The sequence below is a fragment of the Chanodichthys erythropterus genome, chromosome 21 (assembly GCF_024489055.1).
Source record: "Chanodichthys erythropterus isolate Z2021 chromosome 21, ASM2448905v1, whole genome shotgun sequence".
Classification (NCBI taxonomy): domain Eukaryota; kingdom Metazoa; phylum Chordata; class Actinopteri; order Cypriniformes; family Xenocyprididae; genus Chanodichthys; species Chanodichthys erythropterus.
Genome location: NC_090241.1, coordinates 11692486 through 11716076, shown reverse-complemented (window position 1 = coordinate 11716076; position 23591 = coordinate 11692486). Strand labels below are relative to the sequence as shown.

The 23591-nt window shown below is 35.0% G+C and overlaps 1 protein-coding gene across 2 annotated transcripts in view; it reads right to left on the bottom strand.

Annotated features, from left to right (window-relative positions):
- The window catches only part of dlgap4b (discs, large (Drosophila) homolog-associated protein 4b), a 163224-nt gene extending 140991 nt beyond the window's left edge, over positions 1–22233 (bottom strand). For both annotated transcript variants that reach the window (XM_067374189.1, XM_067374193.1), the window contains exon 1: positions 22166–22233. The gene's annotated coding sequence lies outside the window, so the exon portion shown is untranslated. The remainder of the gene's footprint in view (positions 1–22165) is intronic.
- Positions 22234–23591: the final 1358 nt, after the last annotated feature.

Sequence of the window (23591 nt, the reverse complement as noted above, 5' to 3'; positions counted from 1 at the left end):
CTGATTTTGATTCATGAATAACCCTTTAAACTGGTTTTACTGCAGATTTTTGCATGGACTTGTAATTCTATTTCAGGCAAGACATCACAAAAAACAAAAACAAAAAAAAACTAATAGATATAACCATACTTCCCCAGTTGATTATGTTAATAATTGAAAAAAAAATTAAAAATACTATTAAAAATGTACTAATTAAAGGCACAATATGTTTTTTGGATTAAAATATCCAAAAACCACTAGAACAGTGTTATATATTATATTGACTTGTGTACAAGTCAACATAAAAAACAAAAGATGCTTTAATATATTATGTGTTTTATTAGACAGGTGAGCAACTGTTTGGATACATTGACAGAAAGATAATAGTTATATAGCTCAACACAGTAAGTTTAAATCTCATTTTCTTGATTTACCACGAGTACCATGTTTCACCATGACTACTGCAAACAAGTGTTCATAGTAGCCTCCAAGCAAACGCACAGAGTAGCATTATAACAACTTTCAACATGTAAATGTATCTAATATGATAAAACAGAACTGTGTTACCCCACATATTCATGACCAGAAGAAGTGAAAGCGCTCGTCTGTGGCATAATAAAAGCTCCACTTCTCTCGCGCCGTGTCGTGTGTAGCACCTGTCTCCCATTAGCAATTGTCTACAGTAATGTTAATAAATCTTTAATACATTAGCTCATCCATGAATATGATTTCTGCCCGGGTCTCATCGGACTCTTTTCCACTGGCTGTAGACGTGAAGACAACAACTCCCATGATTCAGCGAAATCAAGACGTCGTCAAGCTACACCTTTGTTTTCAATAAGCGACCTCTAGAGGCGAAAACTACATAGTGTGCCTTTAAACATGCACTAAAATGCATACATTTCCAGGGGTTTTCATGGATTTTGGATATATCTTTTTGTCACTACATAAATAGATAATTAAAATACTGTCAGCATCCATAAAAAATCTCCATGTTTTAGGAATATAATGTTATGTAAATCAGCAAATGATATATGAACAAATCCCTCTTTAAAAACCTTTAAAATATACAGTAGATAGGAATAAAACTGTTAGTTTGGTGTAAGTGCTGATGAAGTGCAGGAGAAAAAATTAATTTGGAGAAAATGGCACTTAAAGATATAATTGAAATACAGATGCATTTAGATAAAGTGCAATAAAAAAACACAAAAAAGTGTATTTTGGATGTTTTCTTGAAACAACACATCATGAAAAGCATTTTTCATAAAAAGTAGGTATTAATAAGTAATTAAAGCAGTAATAAAACATTATTTCCAAACAGTGAATGAAAAAAGGTTTTTGCCTGTAGTGTCTACGGTTGTAACTGACAGTACACAGTTTTAATTTGTGCTTGAGAATCAGGAGTAGCCTTAATTGTAACAGCACATGTGAAAAAGCTAAAGCCACCCAACTGAAGCTGTCCCCAATCTCAGCATAATTGGCCTGATTTGTCGAGTTGCACGGCCAGAGAAGTGAATGGAAGTCATCAAACTTTAATGTAATGCTTTTAATATGCTCCCGAAGGAGCGACGAGTCTCTTTGGAATTAGACACCGTGTCCTAGACTCACCAGCACACAGACCGGATGGAACGAGATGATTTTAAAGCACAGCATGCGGTTAGTCAATTACAAGTGAAACGTTCTGTGCGACTCTCTGTACGGAAGCACACAGGGTCCAACAAAGATCCGACCTGAAGTAAACAAAACCAAGCAAGCAGACGCAATCAATGGACCCTGGCAGTTCACACTTTAAAGCGCTCATTTCATAAACAATCAAATATTTCTTGATCCCAAAACTATTTCATTCTACTTTAAAAATATACTGTAAGGTAACAGAATAAATACCATTCCTACACTAGAACTAACATTAACTAACAACCAGTAGCTTAATTACATGCATTCAGTTCATAAACAACTCATTATTTTGAGTCTGAGCTGGCTCACAAAACTACCTGAATGATTCTTTCACAAATCTGACAGTTCTCTAGTCAACAACTCAGTCTCTTGTATTTGACTCACAGTGATTCAGGATTGACTGTCCGATTCATAATGAGCAGCACAGCTACATTTGTGATTTTCAATTTGTGAACAACTCTTTTGTGTCGGATGATTTCAAATAATCAAATGAACTGGTTCACAAAACCAGCCTAAATGATTTGTTCACAAATCGGACTGAATCGTTCCAGTGGTACTCTTTCAGTCATATCTGACTCACAGTGAGTCAGCACATCTACATTAGTAATATTCAGTTTGTGAACGACTCATTCTTTTGAGTTGGATCTTTTAAAAGAATCAACTGAATTGGTTGGCAAAAACCAACCTGAAAGATTCTTTCACAAAACTGATTGAATTGCTCCAAACAGTCAACTCAGTCTCTTTCACACATATTTGACTCACACTGAGTCAGGATTTATTGTCTGATTCATAATGAGCTGATTCGAAATGTGTAGCACAACTACAGTATATTAGTGATATTCAATTTTGTGAACGACTTATTCTTTTGAGCCTGATCTTTTCAATGATCAATTGATCTGGTTCACAAAACCAATCTGAATGATTTGTTCACAAATTGGACTGAATCATTCCAAGCTGTACTCTAGTCCACAACTCAGTTATTTCTTCGGACATGAATCACAGTGAGTCAGGATTGTCAGATTCATAATGAGAAGCACAGCTACTTTACTGATATTTAATTTATAAATGACATTCTTTTGAGTCTGATCTTTTAAAATAATCAACTGAACTGGTTGGCAAAACCAACCTGAATGAATCTTTCACAAGTCTGACTGAATTGGTTCAACCAATCAACAACTCAGTCTCTTTCACACATATTTGACTCACAGTGAGTCAGGATCGATTGTCCGATTCAAAATGAGTAGCACAGCCAGGGGCGTCGTAAATGGGGAGAAAAGGGTGACAGAGTGCATAGGGCCCTGGCGTGTGAGGGGCCCTCAACGATCCTGAAATTATTATAAATATTATTATACAATTGTGCACATATACACTGTGTCTGCGCTATTTCTCTGTTTGCAAGCTTTGGCACACGTCTGTGTAGGCGCCTCCTAACAGCATGCATGTGATTTGCATGATTTGATTGGTTATCTAGAAACGTTGCAAAGCACTAAATGGCTGTGAGGGAGACCAGACACGCCGGACTCTGGAGTGTGGTGATCTTCGAATCGCGCCGGCGCCGCTCAAGCTAAGATCAGGCAAAAAGTAAACAGTAAGGGAAAACAATTGCTCATAAATTTATTTCCAAAGAGACCAAGTGAGAACCTATATTGTTCGAGCAAGGCGACGGCGACTATGCCGCTGTTTACGTTGTGTTAAGAGATGCTTGCTGAATGGGAGTCAGCATTTTCCTACATAATGAGAAACAACTTGTTTCTAAGCCGGTAATAAATGCTCTTATCGTACTGTAATAATTTTAGCCTAAATATGTAAAACAATATGTAAACGATGTTTGTGTCGATCTTGCATTATATTAATATGAGCAAATGTGGTCATATAATTTTAAGATAGTGTGATGATAATAAACTAAAAAAATATATATGAAAAACATTTGAAAACATTAACACTCACAAAATTCATCACAAGATCCAGGCAGCTATTGTTTACAAATCCAACACACTTTTAACATTTTACAGAAATGATAAAAAAATATTTAAAATACTGTATATAAAAATTGACACATGGCACATGACACATTTTATGATAGCATAATATCAGACTGTGGCGACCAGGGCGGGCGAGAGCCGTGAGGGAACGGCGCGAGGCCGGTGGCGCGAGTGTTAATGAGCTTCACCTGGGAGGCGCACCGGCCTTGAGTCCCTCACGGAGGAGCTCCGGGAGCATAAAAGGAGGAGCGACTACCGTGGAGGACGAGAGAGGACCAGGCCTGGATATTATTTTATGTTTTATTGTGTTTGTGTGGCTGGCAGACGTCCGCGAAGGTTTGCCGGCATTACTTTCGTTTTTGTTCTTTGTTCATTTTGGATTCAAGTTTTGTTGAATGTTCGCCGGTTCCCGCCTCCTTCTTCCCATTTACGAACTGTGTTACACAGACATGTAGCCTAATATACTGCATGGCTCACAATAATATCAGTCCTGTGTTCTTCATGCTTGTAGAGGTACCTACAATTTTAAATAGTTTAGAAATATTGTAATGTTTTGGAATACAAGGCACAATGTCTGTTAATAAAACACAAAACTGTCATTTTTATGTCTGGGTGCTCTATTTATAGCACAATAACATAATATATAGTAGAACTGCTTTTCTATCAGTGAGTGCTCTGTGTATAATTGTGCACTAATATTTGACAAAATTTTACAAAATAAAAATATAATACTAATATATATATATTTGTCTTTGCGTAGGGCCCAGGAATCGGTGCTACACCCCTAAGCACAGCTATATTAGCGATATTCAATTTGTGAACGACTCTTTCGTTTGCGCTTTTTTGAGCTGATTAATTATTCAAATCTTTTCACAGTCCAAATAAAAACACTTACGCAGACATGTATATATCCTCTCTCTACTTACTTTTTTCATCTGTTCATCTATCTGATGCTCTTGTATAACCAAAGCCTGGCTGTTCTGACCTCTCTAACTCTGCCTTCTGTTGTCTGTTTCTTTCATTCTGTTCATTTCTCTCTCCATCCAACCATGCATGACAAGTGAAGACTGAGCAACTACAGGAATGCAAAACGGACTATTTATATTGACAGCAATATCCTGGTAGAGGGCAGAATGTGGTAAATATCTATGACTGATTTATTAGAGCCATGAACGCTGTGAAGGCCGTCACCAATGTGAAGGTCTACCAATAAATCAGTTCACATACACTCTATAGAGCACATAGAGAAACAAACACACCAAAAATCTTGCCTTGAGATTAAATGCTCATTAAAATGGCACAAGGTCTCACACAAAAACTAATTAAATTTGAATATGAAAAGAAAGCTGCTCACGGTGATATGTGCATGGAAAAGAAAAACCTCTTTGGGAAGAAATTGCTCATTTCGAATCCCGTTTCAAACACAGTAGCTTGTCTTTGATTTGATTTATATCCGTTGATTTGCATTATAATTGAGAAATGCCATGTATTGCTCTTGATTACACATTGTACATCTGGCCAGAAGTGGAGCTTCTGCATAATTAAAAGAGAAGCATAAACAAAGCAAATGTGCAACCCTAAATAACCCAATCAGCTGATCATGTCTCACAAATGTTTTGTTCCTGATGGTTGACATGTGACGTACAGCTCCTCCGTCAAGCGTAAAGTTAAAAGAGAAACAGAAGAGCATTAATGAAATGAAAAGGATTAGGAAGACAGACAATTAGGACATGAAAATGAGAAAAGATGTTTCAAAGTTCCCTGGGAACAGCTCTGAAAAAGAGATTCAATGGCTTTCTTTTGGACCACAGATTAAAAGTGATTCAATAAAAGGAAAAAATGACAAAATCTCTTGTGTAAAGTTGACAAACTCAAAAGTGACCATATCTAAATGAGCATGATTTTTAAGTGCACTCAACACTGTAAAAAAGAATTGTTGGTTTAACTTAAAAAAGTAAGTTACCTGGTTGCCTTAAAATTTTGAGTTCATTGAAATTAACAATTTGAGTTAATACAATGAAAGCGATTGGTTTAATCAACAGTAACTCAAAATATTATGTTATCTGAACCACATTAATTACTGAAGTTGATTTGACAAAATAAAAAATTGTTGTGATAACAAATCATGAAAATGATTTTTTTAAAGTGAAGAAAAAGTTGTAAACAAAACGTAATAACATGTTCTGAAATTGCTTTCCTTTTCATCTAACATCATGAGACCTTCATTTTCGAGACAAAAAAAATGACCTATATTTACATTTTAAAGTCATGTGCCCTCTAGCTGGCGTAAAAATAATGACAGCGTTGTATTAAGTCTTTCATCATGAAATGTCGTATGACTGTCGTTACCAATCAAAATGTGTGTTCATTTAAATGCAATGTGTGGACTTTTTACACCATTTGTCCTATTTCCATTTAGCAAAACAAATTTATTTATTAACGACTACACCTACCCCATCCCTAAACATATCCTTAGTGATTTATAGTGCATATACACTTTATGAACACATGCCTTCCCTGGGATCGAACCCACGATCACATAATTGCATATTGTTATATATTGCAATGCTCTGCCAATTGAGCTATGCAAAACCCGAAATATGACGCAGATAAAAGGGAACAATGCATTTAAAATGAAAGTGTCCTGTTGTCAATAGGGGCGCGACTTTAGCAAACGCTCCTATGGGTCATATTTCATGAATTAAAATGAAGTGTCCTGTTGTCGATAGGGGCGCAACTTTAGCAAACGCTCCTATGGATCGTATTTCAGGGAAGTGACAAACAACCTATATAAGTGTATATAGGTCTGTTTGTCCATTTTCAGTCACCTGTCATAGAGACAGGTGATCAACATTGAAATCAACATTGAACTGTCTCAAAGTGAATAACGTCTTCTGTATAGCTGAACTGAACTCATTTCATAATTGATTCATTTTTGATCTGAACTGAATCAACACAGAATTTACTTTTTTCAAGCTGCTTAACAGTAGAATTTAACTCTGTTTGCACCATCAATCATTACATTCCTGTTTAACAGTGTAAAGACGCTTTGAAACAATCTGTATTGTATAAAGCGCTATAGAAATAAAGGTGAATTGACTTGCCTTTTTACCGTCAAATCAATTCCTGATGGATAAAATCAAGTCTCATTATGAGTATTTTCACTGAGAAAAACGTCACAGTATAATGGTTATCAGCACTGCTTCATGTTCACCAGAGAAGATTCATGTGGCTCCATCGGTTCTGTGGTCAATTGGGATGATTTTATGTTTGCCATGTTGTTTTTCCCAATACAAATAACATGATCTTGCAGATCTTTTAGCTTCTTCAGAAGGACAAATCAGTTTATAACTATCTTCTCTGTAGCAGATGTGAGCCATGGTCACGGTCAAACCGCTAAAAATACATCTCCTCCTCTCTCGTTCGGTTTTCCTTGTCACGTCTTGTGTCTCTTCAGTTTCATACTGTGTCTTTCTTGCTTGAGGGGGGTGAGCTTCTAAAAGATTTATTCGTAGCTCAAGGGTTTGTGGCACCTTCATCGCTTGTAGCCGTTTTCATACAGGACAATTTTTACATTTTCACTTTGAAAAAGTGATTTTGAACAAACTAAAACTTCAGCATGTGTTCCAGACATGAGTGATTGTCATGTTGAGCAGAGGTGTGCTGATCAGACACACAATTTTCACATGCTCAATGATGACAAAAAAGTCACAGAGAGCAAAACACCCTAGCAACCACATAGCAACATGCTAAAAACACATTTTGCAGAGGCAAACCCATTTACATGTTATACACAATTACATTGTTTATAGTCAACAAAGACTATTGGAGTATGTTTTACAAGAAAATACTGACTTTTTTACTTGAAAGTTTGGTTACACTTTATTTTGATGATCCATTTTAGACATTATACTAACTTTGCAACTACATGTCAGTAGTAGACGTACATTAGTACATTAGTAGACTGTAGTAGATTATTATTAACCTCTTAGGTTAGGGTTTGGGTTAGTAGAATAAGTTGACATGTAATTGCAAAGTTACTTACTGTATAGTTAGTAGAATGTCTAGAGTGGACCATCAAAATAAAGTGTTACCGAAAAATTTTGAGTTAATACTTTGTAATTATTTGTGAAATTTACTATCAATTTTTGAGTGAAAATTGTTTCAAAGGAAATACTTTAAAATTTTATTTCAGTGTTCCTAAAAAAGTACATAAAAAATTCAGTACATAAAAAAAAATAAGAAAATTCTGTCATTATTAATTACGATATTTTGAACATTGAGGTTCAAACAATATTAGACCCCATTGACTTTCATTGTATGGGGAAAAAAATACAGATAGATTTTTTTCAAAATCGTCTTTTGTGTTTAGTAGAAGAAAGGAGGTAAGTAAATGAGTGAATGATGATGGAATTTTCACTTTGGTAAAACACACATACACACACACACACACACACACACACACACACACACACACACACACACACACACACACACAGGTTTGTTTTGCTGTCTTAGTGAGGACATTCCATAGGCATAATGGTTTTTATACTGTAAAAACTGTATATTCTACCCTACTCCTAAACCTACCCATCACAGAAAACATTCTGCCATTTTAATAAAACATTGTTTAGTATGTTTTTAAAGCTATTTTAAATATGTGGACTCATGAAATGTCCTCATATTTTATGTTTACGTCGTAATACCAGTGTAATACCCATATCGTTATACAAATTTGTGCCGTCATAAATCACAAAAACATGCACACACACGTTGGGTTTTCAGTAACACTTTACAATAAGGTTAATTTGTTAAAGGTGCCCTAGAATCAAAAATTTAATTTACCTTGGCATAGTTGAATAACAAGAGTTCAGTACATGGAAAAGACATACATTGAGTTTCAAACTCCATTGCTTCCTCGTTCTTATGTAAATCTCATTTGTTTAAAAGAACAGGTGAATCTCAACATAACACTGACTGTTACGTAACAGTCGGGATCATTAATATGTATGACCCCAATATTTGCATATGCCAGCCCATGTTCAAGGCATTACACAAGCCAGTACTAACATCTGGATGAGCACAGCTGAATCAACAGACTAGGTAAACAAGCAAGAACAACAGCGAAAAATGGCAGATGGAGCGATAATAACTGACATGATTCATGATAACATGATATTTTTAGTGATATTTGTAAATTGTCTTTCTAAATGTTTCGTTAGCATGTTGCTAATGTACTGTTAAATGTGGTTAAAGTTACCATCGTTTATTACTGTATTCACGGAGACAAGACTGTCGTTATTTTCATTTTTAAACACTTGCAGTCTGTATAATTCATAAACACATCTTCATTCTTTATAAATCTCTCCAACAGTGTAGCATTAGCCGTTAGCCACGGAGCACAGCCTCATTCAGCATCAAATGTAAACATCCAAATAAATACTATACTCACATGATCCGATCCATGCATGCAGCATGCATGACAAACATTTTGTAAAGATCCATTTGCGGGTTATATTAGCTGTGTGAACTTTGTTTATGCACTGTATTATAGTCGAGAGCTCGGGGGAGCAGGGAGCGCGCGATTTAAAGGGGCCGCAGCCTGAATCGGTGCATAGTTAATGATGCCCCAAAATAGGCAGTTAAAAAAATATATAAAAAAAAATCTATGGGATATTTTGAGCGGAAACTTCACAGACACATCCAGAGGACACCTTAGACTTATATTACATCTTGTGAAAGAACGTTCTAGGGCATCTTTAACATTAGTCAGTATTAACTAACATGAACTAACCATGAGCAATACATTTGTTACTGTATTTATTAATCATTTTTAATGTTAGTTAATAAAAATATAGCAATTCATTGTTTGTTCATGTTAGTTCACAGTGCATTAACTAATGTTAACAAAAACAAATCTTGATTTTAATTATGTATTAGTTAATTCTGAAATTCACATTAACAAATATTAATAAATGCTGTAGAAGTGCAGTTCATTATTAGTTTATGTTAACTAATGTAGTTAACTAATGTTTATTAATGAACCTTGTTGTAAAGTGTTACTGGGTTTTCATGTTTTATGGGGACTTTCCATAAAAAAAATGTTTATTCTCTCTCCTAACCCTAAACCTACCCATCACAGAAAACATTCTGCATTATTACATATTCAAAAAAACATCACTTAATATGATTTAAAAGCTGTTTCCCTCATGGGGAATATTGCCATCTTTGTGGGGACATTTTGTCTTCATAATGTAGAGTTTACCAGGACTACACACACACACACACACACACACACATTCAAAGTGGCTTTCCAACTCACTCTCCTGACATACTGGAGATAATATCACTCCATATGAAAAGGTACAGAATAAATAGCACTTATTAAGATTTTGAGCAGGAGAGCAGGATATTTGATTCAGCCAATTTGGTGTTGAGTTTAATTAAATGCCTGAAGTAGTTAGGCTGCATCCCAATTAGCATACCATTATAGTATGTGAGAACAGGATTAGTGCATCTCAAATCAAAGTACACTGAAAATAATATGCCAAAGGTGTCCAGATGGTACACTATTTTAGTGGATTATTGAATTATACACCCATGCATGATTTTTGGGATAATATCGCCCACAGCTATATTGAGGAAATGTGGCAAGAAATGTGATGCCAAAATTGCCAGTGAAGTTTTAAAAAGTGTGATCTAAAAGTAAAATAATGAATTTCAAGGTAATATTAATGCAATTACAAACAGTATGCAACAAGTTGCAATTTTATGACATGGCAGAATTTCCCAGTAAAGACAGACTGTCAGAAGTATGTACTTGCTCAGAGAAGTACTTTATTTTAGTTAGTGTAAGTGTATATATACGAATATTGTTGCAGCTTAAGTTTTTTTTTATCAAGGCAATTTGGTGTTTAAACACACAATTACACAAAAAATTCCCAAAGCTATTATCAGAACACTTATTCCTAAAACCCAATTAACCTCCATTTCTCTGCACAATAACATTTAATACCTGATCAATATAAGATGAATGATCTTCATATTAAATATTGATCCTAATAATTTATTAATACTGCTGAATTTTATTATTTGTTAATCATGCAATTTAATGTATTTCATATCATACCTTCAAGGTGATGTTTTTGTGATGTTTAATGTAACTTTAAACTTTAGAAGTAAATGAAAAACAATAAAGGATGAAAAATAATGATTTATTGTTAATACTGGCTTTTTATATGGCTATAATTGCACATTTTACAGTGGCACTTGAGATTAGATCATAAAGAAAATAAGTGTTATCGTCCATCTACTGTAAAGCAGCAGCTAATGGGGCTTATTTTGCAATGACACCTGATAGTTTCAGTGGTTTGGCTAAAAGGCACCTTGCACACATTCCTGTTCATTTTAATATACATTGTTAATGAAGGTCTCAGCATGACACAGTATGGTGTCAAAAATAGAACATCTTTTTTAAACACATGGCTTGTGGCGGAGTCGTACTGCCGTGATGTATCGGTGCGGCACAATCAGTCTGGAGAGAGACAGACTGACACAGAAACAAAACGTGTGCATTTTTATAAATCAATCATCTACATCCAATGTTATTTTCATAATATGACTTCTAATGTAAGCAAATAGGGAGTGTTGATTTCATGTTTACTTTAAAGGTGTAATTTGTCAATGTTAAAATACATCCTCTGTCTTAGCTTAATAGTTAGAGTCATTGTAAGAAAGACATTTGTAGGATGAATTTCCAAAAAGAGTAACTCTGTGTTCTTTCAAAACATTGATCAGCTGGTTTGAGCAGCTTGACACAGGAACATTAGCTCAACCAATGGTGTGAGTTTTGGGGCGGGACTATCTGTTTGTCCATTATTTGTGCAATTCCATTTAGCAAAAATTACACACTTTACCTTTAAATACTAAAATGAAAATAAAGTTACTAAACATAAAAATAAGCAAAATTACAATAAAATGAATAAAATGTTACATTATTACAATAAAATGTTACATTATTAATATATTAGTGAAGAAAAATTTAATATATATATATATATATATATATATATAATTGTTTTAAAGAAATTGTTAATTTTATTCAACAATAAATTAAACAAAAGTGACAGTAAAGACATTTGTAATGTTAAAAAAGATTTCTATTTATCAAAGTATCCTGGAAAAAAAATTTTTTGAGCAGAAAATCAGCATATTAGAAAGTTTTCTGAAGAATCATGTGACACTGAAATGTGACACTGCTGTAAATTCATAAAAATAAATTACATTTTACAATATATTTACATAGAAAACAGCTATTTTGAATCATAATAATATTTCACAATATTACTGCTTTTACCTTTTTTTCAAAGTCAAATAAATGCAGCTTTGGTGAGCAGAAGAGACTTACCAATCTTATCCTCAAACTTTTGAACGGTAGTGTATACATATATGCAACATTGGACTACATAAATGTAAAAGTATTGTGGACTTTACAATACATTGATTAAAGGGTTAGTTCACCCAAAAATGAAATTTCTGTAATTACCCTCGTTTCGTACCAAACTCGCAAGACCTTCTTTCATCTTCAGATTCATAAATTAAAATATTTTTGATTAAATTTTTTTTGTTATCCCATAGAAAGCAACATTATTACTATCTTTTAAGGTCAAGAAAGGTATTAAAGTCATTGTTAAAATTGTCAACATGACTACAGTGGTTCAACCTTAAAGTTTTGAAGAGACGAGAATACTTTTGTGCGCAAAAACAAAACAAAAATAACAACTTTATTTAACAATTTCTTCTCTAACCTGTCCTACTTGTATACGCAGTGAATGCAGTTCAGTGCTTCCATGTTTATGCCTGAACGCCGGCTCAGTATTGGCTGGCTCCTGTGTCAGCATCACACGCATACGTTGTGGTGCTCACATGAACAGCTTTGGCTAGTACTGACCCGGCGTTCGAACTGCATTCACTGCACCAACTGCGTACGAAACTGACAGGGTAGAAGAGATTGTTGAATAAAGTCATTATTTTTGTTTTTGTGCACAAAAAGTATTCTTCTCGCTTCATAACATTTAGGTTGAACCACTGTAGTCACGTTGACTTCTTTATCAGTGTCTTTTCTACTACTTTTCTGTAACTGATGTGATAGGAACAACCTCACTGCAAAACAACAAACTGAGCTACTGAAGAAATCTGAGCTGTACTGGAGCAGTGTTCGGAAACACAGTGGAATAAACTTTTTGAGCTTGTAACTAAATTATGTATTTACCAGACAAATCCTCTCTTTCTACCTTCTTCAAAAGTGTGATTTTTCATTCAGTGCTAATTTGAGAAAGACAAACAGCTCGGGGCTTTCAGGACAGCCTGCTTGACATTTTCACAGCTTCAATTATTCACACTTTTGACAATACAGCCGACAGCCCAAAAGGGTACCGCAGCTAAATGAATAGAGCATGTTATTTTCTCTTTTCTTTTCTTTCTTTTTTTTTTTGTGTGTGTGTCAGTTTTCCCTTTCCTGCTCATGTCCTTCTTTCTGTCTGCCTAGTATAAATTCCTCCTCAAAATATGGGCCATATAGAAAGGTCAGAATCACCATATTTCACCATGTGTCGGTACAATATGTACTTTGAGTAACGCAGTGGCACAATATAACAGGACATGTGCTGTGTTTTTCTTAGCTATAAAAATCAGTTAATTACATCCATAATTCCATTTCTGAGTGCAATGAGAGATGCAAAATACAATAGTAGCCTACAACAATGAAAAAATATAGCATTTCAGATTCTGGCACAGTTTCACTGTGATAAAAGATTATGAAAATAAACATGTTTTTCTTTTGGAAAAATGTGCAATGAGAGATTGACCAGTAATGTCTATCAAAAAAATAAACTTGTTTAGCTTCGATCTCATGTTGCCTATAAGCAAATTTCACCATGGCAAAGTGTCTTTTTGTTCTTCTATCTAGTTTTCACATCTACAATCTCTCTCACACAGCATAGCAGGGGTTTGTAAGGAAAATTATGTCATAAAGAAAACAGAACAGAGAGTTTTTGCATCTCTCTCTCTCTTCCCGATTGATGCAACACTGGGAAATCAGGCAGTCGATCTACAGAACAGCTCGTCTTCATTTCTGCAGATATTCAATACAAGGAAGTGCATGAATAATGTAGAGGCCAGCGACGCTCTGCTTTATCAGCGGGCCGCTTCTGTCCAGATAGTGTTATAGTCACAATGACACGTCCTTCACTTTTACACACAGCAGTCTTTCATGGGCAATTAGGCCTATTTGTCCTCACGTATGTAGGTTAGAACCATCAGAGCTGTGATTTGTTTTATATAAAAATCACTGCTGGGATTTAGAAGGTCATTTGAAATCTAAAATAGCTTGAGGAGAGTGTTTTCTCCGGGGTCTGAATGACACACCAGAGAGAACAGTGACATTTCGGAATTAACGTAGTGAAAGTCTTTTCAGCTGATGGATTTAACGACATGACGCCTGAAAACAAAAACACAAAGCTGATTCACTGACGTCACCACGGCTCTGCTACAAAACCTACTGAGCTCCTTCACTGCCTTCTCAGACTCATCAGCTGAAACAGAACCTCAGAAATGTTTCTTGAGCAGCAAATCAGCATATTAGAATGATTTCTGAAGGATCATGTGACACTGAAGCCTGGAGTAATAATGCTGAAAATTCAGTTTTGATCACAGGAATAAATTACATTTTACAATATATTCACATTGAAAACAGTTATTTTAAATTGCAATAATATTACTGTTTTTACATTATTTTTAATCAAATAAATGCAGCCTTTTTGAGCATAAGATACTTCTTTCAAAAACTTTTTAAGAAAAAGCCTACTAGACACTTTGGTGGGTTGGATTTTATATATAATATATACATTTTAAATTGTAGTTTTTAAAAAGGAAATAATAAACTAAGTGCAATGTAATGTTTTCAAAAATATAAATTTTTCGATATCGATACTGAAATATCTGAAACGCTTCCAATACTTATTTTCTGCAGAATAGATACATGATACCAGCTGCGCTTTCTCGCTCTCTCATCTCTCCGACATCGAGTTGACACACAAACCCGCCTCCCCTCACTCACTCATTTCATTTGCACCAGATGAATATTGTTGGTGTTACAGGGCTTGAAATTCGCCATGGGATTGTGCGTATTGTGCATAATTTTACTCATTCCCACAGATCTTGTGCTCACACCCAAAGTGCACAAACATAAAGATGCTTCTCAGTACTAAATTGACTTCTTTTTTTTACTATGGTGCTTAAACAGACAAATACACACAAAATAATGTCTGAATACTGGTCTTGGTGAGTATTCACATAAAGACAGAGTTATGTTTTAAATGAACGTAAACAGTTGAGAAAGGAAACGCATGTGTAACAATAAAATAGATCTGTGTTTCAGGTCTTAAAGTGACAGCAGCCTAATAACCTGCTGCTAAATTATGAGATAATATTAAAATATCTACATGGCAGTTTTCCCCATTGTACTGATGTCAAAATTGTGGTTGCAAAATTGAAGTTGCTGAGTGCCTAGTAATTTTGGAAAACCACTATACAGCAAAATCTCCAGAGTTAAATCAATTCTGCTCAGAGTACATGTGGTCCCTCTCTAAATAGTGTTAAAATAACACTGAAGCAGAGTTAAAGTTAATGAGATAATTAAACAATGAATGAAGCGATGATTGTGAATTAGTGATGAACACCTGCTGTTAACAAGCAGAATCACTGAAGAAAAGAGAAACACAAGAACTGTAACTGACTTCAGTCACAGCCTTATTAATTGCTTCGTTATCTCATTAACTTTAACTCTGCTTCAGTGTTACTTTAACACTATTTAGAGAGGGACCATATGTGACCCGTCACGGAAACCAGGGACACATGTCGGCAGCATAATTATTGAGCAAACTGAGAAAGAAGCGTTTTTTTTTTTTTTTTCAAAATTGGTGATTTTCGTTTTTTTACAGAATCTGTTAGTTGAGATCATGAAGAAGCATCTCCGTGTTTTAGATAGCAGTATTGGTTTATTTAAAAGCGTACATTTTGAGGTTGAAATCAGCTTGTTTTTCAGAGATTCTATCTCGCAGTAGGGGCATGTCATTGTCTGTTTGTATTTCCATACTGGAATCGGATACGCCGGCTTTTGTTTCTTTTGTTATTGCCGCCGCCCTCCAAGGGAAGCGTGGCTACTTAGTATGCAGTGCTCTGGCCGGCTCTAGCTGATATCAAAATATAATAAAGATGGACGCCGCAAAGAATATAGCAGACGAGCTGAACCGTTGCGTTACACCGAAAATGTTTTGAAGTACAACATACGGCTGGATTCTTTAGCTGCGGAAAAAGAGTGGCAGGACATGCGAATTATTGGACATTTAGAGGCAAACAGATGCATAGTGCAAACTTCGGAGATGGTTACATCCACAAAGAAGACCCCGACAAAGAGAAAGTGTGCCTGAACAACTTATTTCATTGGAGGCAACAAGATCTTTTCTGTTTCTTATGGGGTGAGTTTCCATAAACATCAAAGTTTGTCGTTTTGTGTTCATTCTAAAAACACGTAGGCTACACGTTATCTCATGTGTCTATTGTTATTAGCTAGCTCAGGACTGTCGTTTTAATTGTAATCGTTAGCATCGTATCACTTGCCAAAAACCCCCATTACTATAATGGGCTTTTACATGGTAATGTTAGCATGTTGATTTGAATAACACTTCAACTGCTTGAATTGACTGGTGTGAATGACTTGGCTCATGTAAACCTTACTATTCTTGAATTGAATGTGACGCTAATAATTTTAGCCAGTTACTACTTCGTAACAAGGATTTACTAATGTAATAGTAAATGTATCAGATTAAATTCCTACATAAGTAAAAGTATAAAGTATCCGTAGCCGTAAAATGTGCGTTATAAGTCAAAAGTAAAAGTATTGAAGAGTTTAATGTACAGGATCTTTTAATCCTTTGATTCAAACCAGGTCTAACCACTAACTGAGGTCTAAATCAGGACTATACGGTTATCACAGAATCCTGTTCAAAAAGTTCTAATGTCAAAAAAGATAAATTACTGACATTTACAATGCACATTATCCTTTATTATTAATAGTACGCGGTCCGATTTTTCCCGTTGCGTCTGTCATTGCTATGCAACCATGCAGCTTTACAGGGGGTATGGCTTATCTAAATGAGATGTAAATGAGCCCTATTGTCACTCCCAGCAGGTGAGAACAGGCGAGAACTGCAAAATCTTTAGGTCATTTTCTGCCCTTTGAGCTTTTTTGAGTGCCTACCTTCAAATGGCCACAACTTCTCCAAATATTATCAGATTTCCATCTGTTACACATCGTTGGAAAGCTTGGAGACTAAACTTTCAGAATCTATGAATAACTCAAAATGCCCCAGAACCGACTTGTGTCCCTACTTTCCGTGACTGGTCACATATGTCACATATGAGTTGATATAACTCTGGGGATTTTACTGTGTAGCCACAGTAGCTGGTGAGAAAAGTTAATGTCAAGCCCTGTATATAACTAATATTTAAGAAGAAGAAGTTTTATTTATATAGCACCTTTTCATAGCTCAAGGTCCCTTTACATAGTGCTATACAATACATTTGCAAACCCACATACACAATACAAACACAAAAGGCCATATATATTGCCACAATATCTAAAATACATATTAAATAGATACGTTTTTAGTCTTGAAGGTAGACAAAGATGATATATTACAAAGTGTAAGGGGTAGTGAATTCCATAATTTAGGAGCATTAACACACAAATGACCTAACACCATTTAACACTGAATATTAATAATAATGTATATATTTAAAATAATTATATTTATTAATAATAATCTTAAATTAAGCTTTTCCACTGAATGCACTGCATTGTACTCTGGTGTTTGCCTTCTCTGCAAAGCATGCATGCAATAATGACAAAATTTAACAAAATTAGGTATTTATTGGAGACAGCCTTCATGCTACCAATGCAACTGTGTCTGTGATGCCTAAAATGTTTTGGAATGGCATTGTGGCACACATTCATTTGACCAATATTTCAGCCATTTTATCATCGCCAACCTTCAAAAAAACAATTTTTTAGAGGTTTAATGTGTGTGAACTTCTGTGAATTTAGTCTCTGCTCCAGCAATGTACATGTACAAACATTTTTTGCTTCTAATAATAAACAACATTGTAGCAATACCATTGTATGTATAAACATATTTTGCCAAAACAGGCAATGCAAAATGTCATTGTGTATTTGTAGTGAAGCCCACAGCTGATTGGTCTGAGATTAGTGAACATTCTTTGGTGACGTGCAGCCTTGACTCTTCCAGGGTTCACGGCCTCAAAACAAGACATCAGTCGCTTCTAGTTCGGCTTCTTATTTTTCTTTTTAGCACAAGAGCATATTGAGGCCGCTAAAGCAGTTAGATGGGGCTTATTCAGGCCAAGAAAATAGCATCCACACATACACACACACGCTTACTGAAATAGTGCTGCTAAAGTGAATGTTAATTTGGTGGCATAAAGACACAGCTGGTACTGCGAGACGCGAACATTGTGTCACATTTCAGCAGCGAGTACGCACACAGAAAGAGCTCTCAGCCTGAGCCCTGTTTAAATATGAGTAAGCGCTATTGAAAAGGCTATTGATCTGGCTATGATTAGCAGTCCATTCATGGCCTTTGCTGTGGCTGTTGGCCCTCGCTCCCTTATTGACTCGCCGTGATGGACTGACTTCGGCCCATTCAAGAAAAGCCTGTCTGTGTGTTCACAATGGCAGACTGAGATAAGATAGAAACTTCAATGATGTTTGAGGGGTTTCCATTGATAAAATTGTTTGGAGGTTTCTAATGAAAGCCAAGAGTCAATGTTTGTGTGGCCATCATCAATATAAAAGCAAAACTTAACAAGTCTATAGTGGATGTAAGACAAAGTACTACAAATCTGAGCATTTAGTGTTGAGTTTAGAGCATGAAAGAGATATTGTGCTCTAAACTGAATGCACAAATTAATTTCAACATTTACTTGTTTGAAATCTCAAACTTTAAAGCCAATTTAACACGAGCTGAAACCTCGGCTCTTTTCCAAAACCTAGTGATTATTTAATAATGTTAAATAAAGTTTTGATTTTAGGCATCATGAACTAAAAATAAAAAGCATTTATTAAACTAGGCTAATGTTAATTTATAAATGCACCATTGTTCATTGTTAATACATGCTTGTTCATAATACATTAACTAATGTACATTTCATTTATATAAATATAATTAGTATGTAGAAATTAACATTAATCAAGATTAATGTAAATGTAATGCTGTAAAAGTATAGTTCATTGTTATTTTATTTTAACCACTGAATTAATTAATGTTAACATGCAGAAACTTATTGTAAAATATTACCATAATAATTGTATTGCCTTCTAAGAAACCTTTATTTGATCAAAATTTATAGCAGCATTGCATGCATTCTTCAAAATGCATTTTTATATGAATATGATTATTTCAGTAATGAAAATTAAATTCTCATTAAAAATGGACTATATTACCCAGTATTTGTGTACAGTAACTTCATATATCTTCATATCATCATAACTCTTTCCCCCTTCGCTTCATGTGAAATGCTATTTGTATGACACACATTTGCTGCCTATGTAGAGCGCTCCAAATCTGTCACATATGAGGCCCCATTTCAGTTAAGATGCCAAGTAGATGGTAGACAGCATTTCATTTTCATTGATCGCATCTGGATACTCAGCTACGGTCAGTGAATTTGCAAAAAAAGAGAAAAGAATAAGAAAAATTGATTAAATCATCTAGACTAAGGGCCGGTTCACACAGTAAAAATGCAAAACACAGGTCAGTGGAACGAAAAAAGCGCAAGGTCTACAGACGTATTTTTAAAAGTTGAACTGCTTTTAACTTGAGCACCGCATTTTTAGAATGTAGGTGTCAAGAGCCAGTTGTGTCCCAAATGATGCACTAAACACTAAACACTATGCAGTTGAATGCATGTAGTGTCCAAAATTTCAGTTAATTACGTGCATCAACCGGATATTTAAACTGCAATTTTTTTATTTGGAATCTTCAGTGTGAACGCTATGTGAACTCTCTATTTATACTACAAAACAGCATAGAACAGTGCATAAGTACATGAATTGGGATGCACCTGTTGCAAAAGACGTGAGCGCAACAGTTAAAGACATTCGCCCAGGTTGTGTTTACATTGAAAAAAGATGGAAAAGTAGCTCAATGGACGGCCACTAAACATGCACTTCTAATGTGCCGTACAGCATGTGTTGTATACTGTGTAAACTGTTTATTGTGTAATCTGTTGGATTATTGTCTTTGTACAACATATACTGCTTTGCTGATATGTGGTATGCAAAATGACCTTTCTATATATCACCGTTGTGCCTGTATAGAGTTGAATTAGGGCCTGTAGAGAAATGTAATTTAATTCTCCCATGTCTGGACTGAATGACTTAAAGTGAACTTGAAGGTGAATGTGTATTTGCAAATGTTTGTGCAAAATAAACTAACTAACTAGCTGATAATATAATGAGAATACTTTACAATAATGTCTCATTTGTTAACACTAGTTAATGCATTTACTAACATAGTATTTATTAACCTTTGTTAATATTTGTTAATAAAAATGTTCACGTTCATGTTAGATCATAGTGCATTAACTGATGTTAACTTGTGACCCTGTAAATGTTTTAATAGGACTATATGTTGATGTTAACATAAAGAATAATAAATGCTGTATAAGTATTGTTCATTTTTAGTTCATATTAAGTAATGTTGTTAACTTTATGATATCAAATCATACCTTACTGTAAAGTGTTACCAATATAATATAGTTGCAATATTATGCTGCAATAATTTAAATAAAAAAAAAAAAAACATTACTATATTTTTAAAACTACTCAAGCTGAAAAATTATGCAGTGCAGTATAAAATGCACTAAGAAATGCAGCAAAAGCCAAGATATCTAGGTCTTCTGTGAGTTGCTAAAACAGTGCACGCAAATGTGCCCAGAGTAGAATCAAGTATTTGCCAAGCCATCAGCCTGTTATAGAGCAGCATCACAGATGACAGTCACTGCGACAGATAAACTGACAGATAAGCTAACACAAAAATCTGAGCAGATTTGTTGTATTTTTGAAGATGTTAAAAGGATAGACATTAGTTATGCAACACATTGATCAGTTTCTAGAGTTATAAAAGTTGAGGACAAACTTTCTGATGTAAACGTCATGCATAGAATGACAAAAAAGGGGCATTTTGCAGAAAGTTGAAAGGTCAGAATTGAATAAATGTAGCTTAGGGGGGCAGTTACCAGAAACAAGAACAAGAACGATGGAGGTGGAAGCACAAACAAAAGCTGAGCTGTAGCTTATAATCTGCTCTATTCATTATCTTAAAGGTGCCTGTATGACAAGACTAAAATTGTGACTCGGACACAAACAATTGAATGAAACCATCACTAGCTGCAACAGCTTCATTCACATCTGATGATACAATATTTTACAGAACAGTCAGGCCGCTTCTAGTGGACAATTCAGATTTAACAAAAAGGCATTTGCAAAGGCTTATTTTAAAAGAAATATGAAAAATACAGCACAAATAATAATTATATTGACCTCCTGAGATGATCAAACTCCTTTTCTGACAGAATCAAGCCCTATTTTGCTTCTTGTTTGTGGAAAAAGGCATGTCAATGTGTAAAACTGTACTTATTTCAATTCATACAGCGCTTTTTAAATTCATACAACACAAACATTTTACTTTGGACTTAATTGAACCTATTCTTGACCTCCTTGGAGAAATGTCACGATCCAGAGGTCAGAAGACAATCTGAACCCAAACTTCAGCCTACAATCAATATCTGTGATTCACCATCAGATACACAACAGGAATTAATTTGGCTGCTAGCTTTCTTAAACAGCTCTTTTTTTGTCATTTAATAAAGTTCAAGTCGACTGAATACTAGAAAGTAATTTAAAACTAGAGCAAAACCAACAACTATCACTAATGCTGTTATCACCACCGGGCTGTGTTTAAACCCATACATAGGCTGACTGACAGTATTCATAATTTCCCTTCAGTTAGCGCTTATTAGGTCAAATGCATCAACTACGCGACACTCAAACGTTTGATAGCTTCGTGGCTGTGTCTCAAATCATAATTAACGCACTAAGTTACATAGTATTTGCGTTCCGTGCAGCAGCACATCATAGGAGCGTTTCGCCTCAAAACGGTCCAAGTAGTCTAGGTAGTCAGCTGACTAGGTTTTGAAACACAGCCCAAGCCCCTCATACTGTGTTCCGGCTCATCAGACAGAAACACACGTATACACTTACAAAACAACCGCAAAACACACATACTGGCACATACCTCAACTCAAACAGCATACAGTAAATGCCGCGACAGGTTCTGATGTTCTAATATCTGACCTGAGACTAGAAGGTTCAGCAGATCGAGGAGTTTTACCTCAGATGTTCGGGTGACTGTCTTCCGTCGCTCTTGAGAAACATTAAACTTCCCAGCACCGCTCTTCGTCTCAATGTGAGCTCAGGTCTGGTGGTGTGCGAGACAGAGCGCGCGCGTGTGATTATCAGAGGAAACACGTTGCATTTCTCCTTAAAATCACTTTATCTCCGGCGAACGCGAAAACGAGCCACTCTGATCTCCATCACTGCGAGATTCATCCGCGAGGGGAGCAACACAAACACTGAGAGGAGAGAGAGAGGTCTGTGTGTGCGTGTGTGTGTGTGTGTGAGTGAGTGAGAGAGAGAGAGAGAGAGAGAGAGAGAGAGCTTCCACAACTAGATCAGCACCACGGACAGCGACACCCCTTCATTCAGTTTTGAGACATTTAGCAAGTAAATAAAACATGTTAGACGTGTTACGTATTATATAAAAAAAAACCTTTTCCTTTCCTATAATTACTAATCTTTAAATATTTAAAAGCTTTCTAATAATATACTTGTAAAAGAATAGTTCACTCAAAAATTAAGTCACAGCCATGTTGTTTTCAAAACCCGTAGGCTATGACTTTCGTTCTTAAGTGAAATGCAAAAGATTTCCTATTTATACATATAAATTGGACAGCAATTTATGCTTTCAAATTCCAATAAAAGGAAAAAAGGGGAGAAAACACTAAAAATATATTAAAAGTGGTTCATACAACTCTAAAGTCTTCAGAAGTCATAGCTTTGTGTGAGAAATGTATTTATTTTTAGACCACTAAATATTTTTAAAAGAAAACTAAAAACGTTTTATTATTTAAATTATTATTTAGTTTTAATATCTATCTTTTATGGATTTTATGTATACTATTTTTATCCTATTATCCTTATAAAGTGGGTTTAAATTTAATCTAATATTATATTAATTATGGTATTTTTTATTTGTTTTCATGTAAAGTTCTTGGTGCTTACTGTAATAGCTTTTTATGGTAAAGCAATTTGAGCTGCATATTATTGTGGTATAATCTATTTTACATAAACTACTCCCTGAATGACAATACAAAACGAACTGCAGTGTGGTTGAATTTAGAAGATCAAGTATTAGATTTTCTTAATAAGAAAATCTAATAAAACAATAAAACAAAAAAAGCGGTTGGTCACTTTACATGTCAATCAGATGGTCTCTTCCTGTTTAAGTGGGTCATTCTTAGACAGAATAATCTGCAATGTGTACCAAAATTGATGCTGATATTTATAATTCAGATTACATGAGACTAACAGACTAATGACAGAAGGAACAGGAGGAACTCTAAAGCAGGAGAATTATGTTTGTACATGTTAAGACTGAATCAAACTGTTACACAAGGGACAGAACATTCTTGTCCAGACAGACTGGTGTTAAAATACTGATAATAGTTTGTTCTGGATATTTTACAGGCTCTTCTTCA